The sequence below is a fragment of the Perca fluviatilis genome, chromosome 20 (assembly GCF_010015445.1).
Source record: "Perca fluviatilis chromosome 20, GENO_Pfluv_1.0, whole genome shotgun sequence".
Lineage (NCBI taxonomy): Eukaryota > Metazoa > Chordata > Actinopteri > Perciformes > Percidae > Perca > Perca fluviatilis.
The window spans coordinates 34,997,355-35,010,087 of NC_053131.1; the positions used below are offsets into that span (position 1 = coordinate 34,997,355).

At 44.8% G+C, this 12,733-nt stretch overlaps 1 protein-coding gene across 1 annotated transcript in view; it reads left to right on the forward strand.

Annotated features, from left to right (window-relative positions):
* dact1 (dishevelled-binding antagonist of beta-catenin 1) overlaps positions 1 to 935 on the forward strand; it is a 26,507-nt gene extending 25,572 nt beyond the window's left edge. The window contains exon 6 of the mRNA XM_039786892.1: positions 1 to 935. This exon is cut by the window's left edge and continues 1,840 nt beyond it. The gene's annotated coding sequence lies outside the window, so the exon portion shown is untranslated.
* The last annotated feature ends 11,798 nt before the right edge of the window (positions 936 to 12,733 follow it).

Genomic DNA, 12,733 nt, shown 5'->3' on the forward strand with positions numbered 1-12,733 from the left:
ATGCAACTTTTGCCGAAGTTTTTGTCACTTTTTTGACGTTTTTGAAGCTTTTTCCGTCATTTTTGTAACTTTTTTCAAACGCTCTAAAATTGAATAAAACTCCCAAATTCAATGAAGGTACTGAACTGATCATTTACTGTACGTGTGGAGAAGTTTGGTTGTCGGGAACCATCCACGTTATTTATTTTGGACATTTTGGTTGAAAGAAACCCAAACATTTCTGAAATAGAAACGTTTTGTAAACGGGTCAGATTTGACCCAGAGGACAACAGGACGGTTTAAGATGGTTGTTTCTCCCGTTAATCACTTTTGATCGCTCCGCGGCGTTCTCGGCGTGTTCGACAGGCGATCAGAGGTCAAACCGCGGCGGCGCCGGTGTATGACATCATCAGGGCTGTAAACGGACGCCCGCCAACTCTGAACTTTGGGGTTACCACGGTGAAGTTAGGAGCCGGTTCATCTGAATGTAATTCTTCAAACTCTCTCGACAGTTGAATGGAAACACGACTTCTGACTTCAGAAGCTGTTGGACGATCCAGAAAGCGTTTAGTTTGAAGCCTCCCGAGGACCAACCAACCTGCCCGAACTCCGAACTCCTAAAATATGGACGTTTGGACGGATGGCTGTCAGCGTCGGAAGCGGAGAAAAAGGCGCCCTTCAGCGTTTTGGGGAGAGCAGCAGCTCCACGGAGTTTAGAGAGTAGTATGTATGTAGTATGTAGGGAGGTTAGTCGGGGGGGCAGGATGGGTCAAACACAGGACTTTCACCCAGGGCACCGGGGATCAGGTCCCACGTGTCTTTAACCGTCCCGTTATTCCTGCGTGTCATGGACCTCTTCCTTAAAGCGCCCATATTCTGCTCATTTTCAGGTTCATAATTGTATTTAGAGGTTGTACCAGAATAGGTTTTACATGGTTTAGTTATCAAAAAACACCATATTTTTGTTGTACTGCACATTGCTGCAGCTCCTCTTTTCACCCTGTGTTCAGGTCTCTGTTTTAGCTACAGAGTGAGACATCTCTTCTTCTGTACTATCTTTGATTGCACTCGCACATGCTCAGTAGCTCAGATCGTAGCTCATGTCAGCTAGCTCCATAGCCAGTAAAAGAAAGGCTGTTTCTCCAACTTCAGTCAGTTCCAAGGCAGGATCAGCTGGGAGACTTCTTCTAAACCAGGGAGCACATGGAAGTAGTTCTTCTGGAGATTATGGTGAACTAGTGTGTGTTGTAGCAGTGCTTTGCTATTGAGGACGATGTAGCACGCTAACGGTTAGCCCCCTAGCCCCCTGGCTTCGGTTAGTGCCGTAGAAAGCCGTGCAGATTTTGACCACCTCACCAGGAGACTGAAGGCAGGACACATTCAGAAACCGGATCTCACTCACAACACCATGGAGGGATGTTTTTCAAAGTTTGTATGTGTGTGGAAGCACCAGAGACACAAAATAACACCCCAAATCACCAGAAAAAGTGATATTTTCATAATATGGGCACTTTAACATAACGGCGTCAATAGTCCCGACCAAGCACGTTTAGATAGAGCGCGTTATATGACGCTAAAGGAGACTTTTAGCGTCATATAACAACGACAAAGGTCACCTGACCAAGCGTCCGTATTTTAGGAGATGGGAGTGAGGCTGAGTTGGGAGTTCTCTCGTCTCGGGTGCGTTGGTTCTTCAGAGTCGTCTGGAAAGTCTCCACATTGTTCTTCTGACTTCAGAAGCTGTCGGACGATCTAGAAAGCATTTGGTTTGAAGCGTCCTGAGGACTCGTTCTCTCGTCTTCAGAGTCTCCACATGTCTCCTCAGATGGTCCTTTAGTCTTGTGTTGAGGGTTGAGTTTGTGTCTCTTTCTCTTCTGCACTTTGAGACCATCTGTCAGCTTTGTTTTGTATTTATTTTCATGTGAACTTTGTGCACCAACACGCTCACACATCTGTACATGCTTCTCTTTTTTATGATGCTGTTCTGATTTACATTGTTGTTTTTTGTTTTTTGATGATGAAAGCTATTTAAAACATTAATATATTTGCTCGGTATGTATTGGAAACCACACACGGTGCTGACGCTACACTCTGACACTATCGCACCATTATAACCTGTCTGTACAACATCCAGATGTTTGAGGTTTTTAGGAGAAAACAGGGTCCAAGCGCCAAATGCGGGGACATTTTCCCTAACTCTCAGAGCTGTCAGCCAATTAAAAGATAATTAGCAAGTGAAGAAAGTCTCAGTTTGTCGTAGGTTTGTTTAGTGAACTACATCTCTCATCTCACACAATATATACCTTATAATATCACAATATACCTTATATTATAATATCACAATATAAGTTATAATATCACAATATAAGTTATAATATCACAATATAAGTTATTATATCGCAATATACCTTATTGTATCACAATATATACCTTATTGTATCACGTATACCTTATAATATCACGATATACACCTTATTATATCACAATATACCTTATTATATCACCTCGCCAGCTGAAACAACAAAAAGAAGAGTCAAAAACATTAGAAAAAACCGACACAAGGTCAAAACGTGCCAAAAAAGGGTGAAAAAAATGCTATAAAGGTAAAATGCCACAAAAACATTAGACAAAGGCAATACATCTTATAAAACACACACAGAGACACACACAGACACACAGACAGACAGACACACACACAGACAGACAGACTTTGTGACTTTCTCAGTCTGATACTTCAACAGTTTTACCTCAAACTGAGACTTTCTTCACCCTCTAAATGATCTTTTAATCTGACAAACACTGTGTGTGTTCATGGCTCAGTTCAAACAGGATCTAAACGTTACCTGTCTCTCTTCATTCACTACCAAACATTACCTGTCTCTCTTCATTCACTACCAAACATGATCTGTCTCTCTTCATTCACTACCAAACGTTACCTGTCTCTCTTCATTCACTACCAAACATTACCTGTCTCTCTTCATTCACTACCAAACATTACCTGTCTCTCTTCATTCACTACCAAACATTACCTGTCTCTCTTCATTCACTACCAGACTCATTGTTACTGAAATCAAGCCCCCATTCTAATCTAGCTACAGATCTTTTGAAGCATTGTTATATTCTGACAGAGCTATGCTAGCTATGTTTCCCTCTGCTTCCAGTCTCTGTGCTAAGCTATGCTAGCTATGTTTCCCTCTGCTTCCAGTCTCTGTGCTAAGCTAGGCTAGCTATGTTTCCCTCTGCTTCCAGTCTCTGTGCTAAGCTAGGCTAGCAGTTTCCCTCTGCTTCCAGTCTCTGTGCTAAGCTAGGCTAGCAGTTTCCCTCTGCTTCCAGTCTCTGTACTAAGCTAAGCTAGGCTAAACACACACATATTCTGACGTAGCAGTTTCCCTCTGCTTCCAGTTTCTGTGCTAAGCTATGCTAGCAGTTTCCCTCTGTTTCCAGTCTCTGTGCTAAGCTAGGTTAGCAGTTTCCCCCTGTTTCCAGTCTCTGTGCTAAGCTAAGCTAGCAGTTTCCCTCTGCTTCCAGTCTCTGTGCTAAGCTAGGCTAGCAGTTTCCCTCTGCATCCAGTCTCTGTGCTAAGCTATGCTAGCAGTTTCCCTCTGTTTCCAGTCTCTGTACTAAGCTAAGCTAGGCTAAACACACCCATATTCTGACGGAGCAGTTTCCCTCTGCTTCCAGTTTCTGTGCTAAGCTATGCTAGCAGTTTCCCTCTGTTTCCAGTCTCTGTGCTAAGCTAAGCTAGGCTAAACACACCCATATTCTGACGGAGCAGTTTCCCTCTGCTTCCAGTTTCTGTGCTAAGCTATGCTAGCAGTTTCCCTCTGTTTCCAGTCTCTGTGCTAAGCTAAGCTAAACACACCGAGATAACGCTGATATCCATCTTCTCATCTGACTCTCGGCTGGAAGATGTTGCTCTGCTCTGGGCCGCAGTTTTTAAAACATGTTCCAGATATAAAACGCTCCCTCTAAGCTTTAAAAAGCCCTTCTTTCCCTTTGAGCTTCTCATGAGATTTTATATGTAAACTGGAGAGTTTTAACCATCAAACAGTTTAACAGGGATCAGACTCTCCTCCTGTTACTGAATGTTACTGAATGTTACTGAATGTTACTGACTGTTACTGACTGTTACTGAATGTTACTGAATGTTACTGACTGTTACGACTGTTACTGACTGTTACTGACTGTTACTGACTGTTACTGACTGTTACTGAATGTAAATAATGTGTGTGTGCTGATACTGGTGCTTAACCTTTTTATGCTTCATTAAATGTGGACGTTAACACAAACGTTTCAGTGTTGGTCTGTTTTCCTCTGAAGCCTGAAACCTGAGCAGGTGTCTGTGTTTCACTACAAGCCAGACTGGACTAGGAGCCAGACTGGACTAGGAGCCAGACTGGACTAGGAGACAGACTGGACTAGGAGTCAGACTGGAATACGAGACACAGACTGGACTACGAGCCACCGATATGAAACACTTATATCGTGATACAGTTTTCAGCCATATCGCCCAGCCCTAAGCCAGACTGGACTACGAGCTAGACTGGACTACGAGACACAGACTGGACTAGGAGCCAGACTGGTCTACGAGACACAGACTGGACTACGAGACAGACTGGACTACAAGCCAGACTGGACTACGAGCTGGACTGGACTACGAGCTAGACTGGACTACGAGCTAGACTGGACTACGAGCTAGACTGGACTACGAGCCAGACTGGACTATGAGAAAGACTGGACTACAAGCCAGACTGGACTAGGAGCCAGACTGGACTGCGAGACACAGACTGGACTACGAGCCAGACTGGACTACGAGCCAGACCGGGACTACGAGCCAGACCGGGACTACGAGCCAGACCGGGACAGACATGTAGAGTTTATTAAAATGCTTTTAATTAAGAGGAAAAGTAAAGTATCTCTGACCCTATTACTGCATGTCTCATGTAGTCTCTCTTTTAACAGTTTGGGCCTCAAAAAACCCTAAATTAGTCCCTGAGCCATCGTAGAGTTTAGCTAATCAAGCAAAACAAAGATTACGGGCCGTATTTTAAAAAGTTGCACGGTCAACGGGAGGACAACACGAGTCAGAAAGCAGCCGACTCAGTTTCACATTAAACTGAGTCTCACGGTTCCTGTCTGGTTGGTTTGACAGAAATCTACTGAGAACCTGAATTAGTGTCTGGTTGTGTTTCTGGTTGTGTGTGTGGTTGTGTCTGGTTGTGTCTGGTTGTGTGTCTGGTTGTGTCTGGTTGTGTGTGTGGTTGTGTGTCTGTTTGTGTGTCTGGTTGTGTGTGGTTGTGTCTCTGGTTGTGTCTGGTTGTGTCTGGTTGTGTGTGTGGTTTTGTGTGTGGTTGTGTCTCTGGTTGTGTCTGTGGATGTGTGTGTGGTTGTGTGTCTCTGGTTGTGTGTGTGGTTGTGTGTCTCTGGTTGTGTGTGTGGTTGTGTGTGTGGTTGTGTGTCTCTGGTTGTGTGTGTGGTTGTGTGTCTCTGGTTGTGTGTGTGTGGTTGTGTGCTGTGTCTTTTTTTTTTTTTTTTTTTTTTTTTTTTTTTTTTTTTTTTTTTTTTTTTTTTTTTTTTTTTTTTTTTTGTGCTTTTGTCTCTGGTTGTGTGTCTGGTTGTGTGTGTGGTTGTGTGTGTGGTTGTGTGTCTGGTTGTGTGTCTGGTTGTGTGTGGTTGTGTATTGGTTGTGTGTTGGTTGTGTATTGGTTGTGGTGTGGTTGTGTGTTGGTTGTGTATTGGTTGTGTGTTGGTTGTGTGGTTGTGTGGTGGTTGTGTGTCTGGCTGTGGTTGTGTGTGTGGTTGTGTGTCTGGTTGTGTCTGTGGATGTGTGTGTGGTTGTGTGTGTGGTTGTGTGTCTCTGGTTGTGTGTGTGGTTGTGTGTCTCTGGTTGTGTGTGTGTTTGTGTGTGTGGTTTTGTCTCTGGTTGTGTGTCTGGTTGTGTCTCTGGTTGTGTGTCTGGTTGTGTGTGTGGTTGTGTGTCTGGTTTGTGTCTCTGGTTGTGTGTGTGGTTGTGTGTGTGGTTGTGTCTCTGGTTGTGTGTCTGGTTGTGTGTGTGGTTGTGTGTCTGGTTGTGTGTCTCTGGTTGTGTGTGTGGTTGTGTGTCTCTGGTTGTGTGTGTGGTTGTGTGTCTGGTTGTGTGTGTGGTTGTGTGTCTGGTTGTGTGTCTCTGGTTGTGTGTGTGGTTGTGTGTCTCTGGTTGTGTGTCTCTGGTTGTGTGTCTGATTGTGTGTGTCTGGTTGTGTGTCTCTGGTTGTGTGTCTGGTTGTGTGTGTGGTTGTGTGTCTGGTTGTGTCTCTGGTTGTGTGTCTGGTTGTGTGTGTGGATGTGTGTGTGGTTGTGTGTCTCTGGTTGTGTGTCTGGTTGTGTGTCTCTGGTTGTGTCTCTGGTTGTGTGTCTGGTTGTGTGTCTCTGGTTGTGTGTCTGGTTGTGTGTGTGGTTGTGTGTCTCTGGTTGTGTGTGTGGTTGTGTGTGTGGTTGTGTGTCTCTGGTTGTGTGTCTGATTGTGTGTCTCTGGTTGTGTGTCTGGTTGTGTGTCTCTGGTTGTGTGTCTCTGGTTGTGTGTCTCTGGTTGTGTCTCTGGTTGTGTGTCTCTGGTTGTGGGTCTGGTTGTATGTCTGGTTGTATGTCTGGTTGTGTGTCTGGTTGTGTGTCTTTTGTGTGTATGGTTGTGTGTGTCTGGTTGTGTGTGTCTGGTTGTGTGTCTGGTTGTGTGTCTGGTTGTGTGTTTATTGAGTCTAATATCTTTGACTGTATTTCTGCATCTTGTCTCCTACAGTTCCATCACATGAAGCCTAACAGTCAGGACCACAGTTCCTCAGCCAGCCGACTACAACTAGTTGGGCCAAAATCTTTTCTGAACCAAAAGTTGATATTCGGGCCAGAACAAAATCAGCGAGGGGTCAGACTTGGTCCACGGGCCATGAGTTTGACTCATGTGGTTTAAAGGGTCATAAAGGAGCCAGCTCGGCTGCTGGTGTGAATAATTAATGAGCAGCGAGATCAGACAGCGGACTCGGTCAGGAGAGAGAATCAACATCTTGTGATCGGGATGAGCCTTGAACCACATGGTCAAACTCATGGCCCGTGGACCAAGTCTGACCCCTCGCTGATTTTGTTCCGGCCCAAATATCAACTTTTGGTTCAGAATAGATTTTGGCCCAACTAGTTGTAGTCGGCTGGCTGAGGAACTGTGGTCCTGACTGTTAGGCTTCATGTGATGGAACTGTAGGAGACAAGATGCAGAAATACAGTCAAAGATATTAGACTCAACAAACGCAACCAGACACCGAACACAACCAGACATCAAGCAACCACTAGGTACACACAACCAGTACACAACCAGACACCAAACACCTATGACACCACTAACCAGACAACCAGACTACACAACCAATTTAACCAGACACACACAATACACACAACCAGACTCCAGCGATCAACCAGAGACACAACCGAAGATACAACCAGACACACAACCAGCGACACAACCAGACACACAGAGCACCCAACCGAGACACAACCAGACCTGACCAGTACCTGGCTGACACGCAACCAGACAACCAAGGAGACACACAATACACCTGACTAAACACACAACCAGCAGCTAACCAGACGCACAACCACACACAACCAGACGCAGCACAACCAGACACAACCAACTCGCAACCAACACAACCAGTACACAATCAACCTCAACCACCAAACCAGACACAACTAGCACATTTCAAACACAATGTCCCACAACCAACACACACCACTTTTTCACACCAGGCTGCAAACACACCAGTTTTACAAAACCGACACAACCAGGACACGAACACACAATGAACTTGTTGTTGTTGTGTATATGGAAACACCAGAACTGGCGACACACAACCAGAGAGGCAACGGTTGTCTAGTTGTGTCTCTGGTTGTGTGTCTCTGGTTGTGTCTCTGGTTGTGTGTCTGGTTGTGTGTCTGGTTGTGTCTTTTTTTGTGTGTCTGGTTGTGTCTCTGGTTGTGTGTCTCTAGTTGTGTGTCTGGTTGTGTGTCTGGTTGTGTGTCTGGTTGTGTCTTTGTGTGTCTGGTTGTTGTTGTTGTTGTGTGTCTATTCTGTGTCTGGTTGTGTTGTTCTGTTGTTTGTTCTGGTTGTGTGTCTTTTGTTGTTGTGTGTCTCTGGTTGTGTGTCTGGTTTGTGTGTCTGGTTGTGTGTCTCTGGTTGTGTGTCTGGTTGTGTGTCTCTGGTTGTGTGTCTCTGGTTGTGTGTCTCTGAGTGTCTTTAACAAGTTTTATGGTTCACTTTGTTTTCGGAAACATAGCGACCACAAATCCTCATGTTGATGTTTAGACGGTTCAGAGAGAGTTCAACACACACACAGACACACACACACACACACAGACACACACACAGACACACACACACAGACACACAGACACACACACACACACACACACACACACACACACACACACACAGACACTGAACACACACACGATTACACACACACACACACACACACACACAAGACACACAGACACACACGCACACACACACATAGACACAGACACACACACACACAGACACACACACAGACACACAGAACACACAGACACACACACACACACAAGACACACACACAGACACACACACAGACACACAGACACACACACACACACACAGACACACACACACACACACACACATAGACACACACATAGACACACAGACACACACACACACAGACACACACACACACACATAGACACACAGACACACACACATAGACACACACAGACACACACACATAGATACACAGACACACACACACACACAGACACACACATAGATACACAGACACACACATAGATACACAGACACACACACGCAACACACATAGATACACAGACACACACACATAGATACACAGACACACACACACGCAGACACACACATAGATACACAGACACACACAGGCACAGACACAGACACATACACACATAGACAGACACACAGACACACACACACAGACACACAGACACACACACACACACACACACACAGACACACAGACACACAGACACACAGACACACACACACACAGACACACAGACACCCAGACACACACACACACACAGACTCAAACTTAACGGGAGAAGCAGCTACAGCTACATTAAGACTTTACAGTAATAACAATAAAGACCAGTATTTAGTGTTTGTATTTTAAATGAGCACAAGTAAAGTAGAGCTGACGTAACAGCTGTTATATATGTTAACGGTTATTTTCAAGTTTTATTTTGAGGCTCTTTTAAAGTTATTACATGCTGTCTCAGCTAGCGGTTAGCCCAATTAGCTGTTAGCTAAACTAACGTTAGCTTGGCTGTCGACCGGAAGCGTGGAACAGATCGTGCAGTGTCATGAATCTTCGTACAACAGCGCACGCGCGAACATTTTGCGCACGTGCAGAATGGCTCGTGTACCAACAGGTACATATCTCTTCAGTTTCCCCCCTAACATCCCAGAATCCTTTGCTGTCGGGAGAACACTCTGTGAGAACAAGGGGGGGTAAGCTTCGCTTCAGAACTCGAACCTCCTATGGCGCCATTCTGATGCTACCAAGCCATCACCTCCCGTTAGCATCACCTCCCGTTAGCATCACCTCCCGTTAGCATCACCTCCCGTTAGCATCACCTCCCGTTAGCATCCCATTGACTCCCATTCATTCTGACGTCACTTTGACAGAGAATAACTTTACATCTGAAGAGTTTAAAGACTCTATTTGTCCGTTGTTTATTTCTAAAGAAACACGACAATGTATAAAAGGCTCCATTACCTTGTAGCTCACGTTATGGCTCCGTAGCAGACGCTTTTATAACAATAGGCTAACGATTGGGTCATAACCACGAGACTTACTGTCACACAGTAGAGGAATTACCGTATAGTACAGGAGAAGCTCACAGGCAGTTTGGACTTCCATTATCTGTTTAGGTTTAATGACTAATGTTAACTAGCATGTTAGTGATCAGTAATTAGCCTGTGCCTATGTTATCTCCTTACATATACCTACGGCTCTCGGTATGGGAAGTTGGGAATGATTGAGATTTCTCTCGGCACAGCTACCAGAAGACTTCACACTTTCAGACAGGTTGCTCACGTCACATCTACGTCTTCAAGCTCAGTTGGAGGCTGCTCAGTAACGCTCAGCCAGCACCGGGAAAGAGACTTCTGATATCCTTCACTGGTCTCAGACCAGAGACTCGGGACCTGCTGGTCCAGTTTATATATATATACTGTCTCTGGTGGGAACTGAAAGAGAAAAATGTCCAGAAAGCAAATATTCATACATACGTCTTCTTAATGGATATAAAGTCACTGACAGCAAAGTGATGTATCACTATACAGAGATCTGCTGACACTGTGTGTGTGTGTGTGTGTGTGTCCATGTCCGTGTGTGTGTGTGTGTGTCTGTATGTGTGTGTGTCTGTATGTGTGTGTGTCTCTGCCTGTGTCTCTGTGTGTGTGTGTGTGTATGTATGTGTGTGTGTGTGTGTGTGTGTGTGTGTGTGTGTGTGTGTGTGTGTGTGTGTGTCTGTGTGTGTGTGTGTGTGTGTGTGTGTGTGTATGTATGTGTGTGTGTGTGTGTGTGTGTGTGTGTGTGTCTGTGTGTGTCTTTGTCTTTGTATGTGTGTGTGTGTGTGTTTCAGAGGCCATTAGTCATCGTCTCTTTGATCATTAACATAATGAGAGCTGACCGATCTGCTGATAACAAATACATTAAGACACACACACACACACACACACACACACACACACACACACACACACACACACACACACACACACACACACACACACACACAGAAATATGCAGGAAATGAGCTGTTGTGCACGTTTCTCTCTGAACAGGCGTGGAGAATAATAGAGACCGTGGTTCAGAGCAACATATTTCTGGAGGTGAGTTCAAGTGAATATGGACCTAAATGATAATAATGTTAGTTTTTAAAGAAGAGTGCTCAGTTTTCCTGAGGAACCTGAACGCAGCAGCTCTGCTCTGGTAAAAAAAAAAAACTGTATTTTTCCTTTTTCCCTCTCCAGATTTTTCCATCCGAGCTGCAGGTTTGGCTGCAACACAACGACAGACTGACTCTGCAGGGACACACACACACACACACACACACACACACACACACACACACACACACACACACACACACACACACACACACACACACACACACACACACACACACACATTCTGGATCTGGCTGTCGGCTCAGAGGGACCAGAGGAATAAATCACTGCAGTGTTACACACAGGAAACACGGAAAATCCTTGGGAGTGTCCTTTAACACACACACACATACACACACACACACACACACACACACACACATACACACACACACACACACACACACACACACGCATACACACACACACACACGCATACACACACACACACACACACACACACACACACACACTCAACCATTTGCTTGCCTCTTTCAACACCTTCAGATTCAGTAAATCCTTGCTGCCCTTCACACTCTGCAGCTGTGTGTGTCTGTGTGTGTGTGTGTGTGTGTGTGTGTGTCTGTGTGTGTGTGTGTGTTTATAAGCACTCTTTTTAACTCATGTTTGTGTTTCCATGTCTGAATTAATCAATGCTTTAATTCATCAGCTCTTCCCCTCCACTCATACTAAGAACACTCATAGTTTAGGTTTTCATTTTTAATAATGAGCTTTTTGAATGTGAGGTACAACCAAAGTACTTGTTTGCTTCTTGTTGTCTTCTAACGATGACACCGATACATACATATATATATATATATATATATATATATATATATACACATGGACATAATATTGACTAAGCTGTTTCCATGGCTACTGAAAGAGAATAGTCCCGTTTACGGTGGTCCTGAAGGAGAAAACACAACTGCAAAAGGTTAGAGTTGGGTATATATAGGCACACATAGCATCCTCGTCGCTGATTGGATGTCCGGTCAGGCAGAAAGACAGACAGGCAGACAGACAGAGAGACAGGTAGGTAGACAGACAGATAGGTAGACAGACAGACAGGAAGGCAGGCAAGTAGACAGACAGGTAGACAGACAGACAGACAGACAGGTAGGTAGGTAGACAGACAGACAGACAGGTAGGTAGGTAGACAGGCAGGCAGACAGACAGTTAGACAGACAGGCGTACAGGCAGGCAGGCCGACAGACAGACAGAGAGACAGGTAGGTAGACAAACAGACAGACAGACAGGTAGACAGACAGACAGGAAGGCAGGCAGGTAAGTAGACAGACATACAGACAGACAGACAGACAGACAGACAGAGAGGCAGGCAGATAGAAAGACAGAGAGGCAGGCAGACAGACAGGAGATATTTTCAGACTCCAGACGAGTCAGAAACATCTTCCATGAAGAAGCTTTTAACCTTTGACCTCTGCTGACCTCTGCTGACCTCTGCTGACCTCTGCTGTTCAAACTCACAACTTTATTTAGACCCAAACGTTTACTCGACACGCCGCGGGCAGGAAGCCCAAGATATTCACAGGAAATCAATGTGAGACACAGGAGAGGAGGAGACGACCCAGGCAGAACAGATCCTTCCACCTCATCAAATAGACCCAGCTGTAAAGAATAAACGCATAATGGTTTTATTTCTCTCTTTTCTCTCCTTCTGTCCATCTTTGCTGTCAGCTACAGAATCTATGAGACATGTTTTAGAAATGTAAAGCAAATATCTGATATGATGTAAATATATTTAAT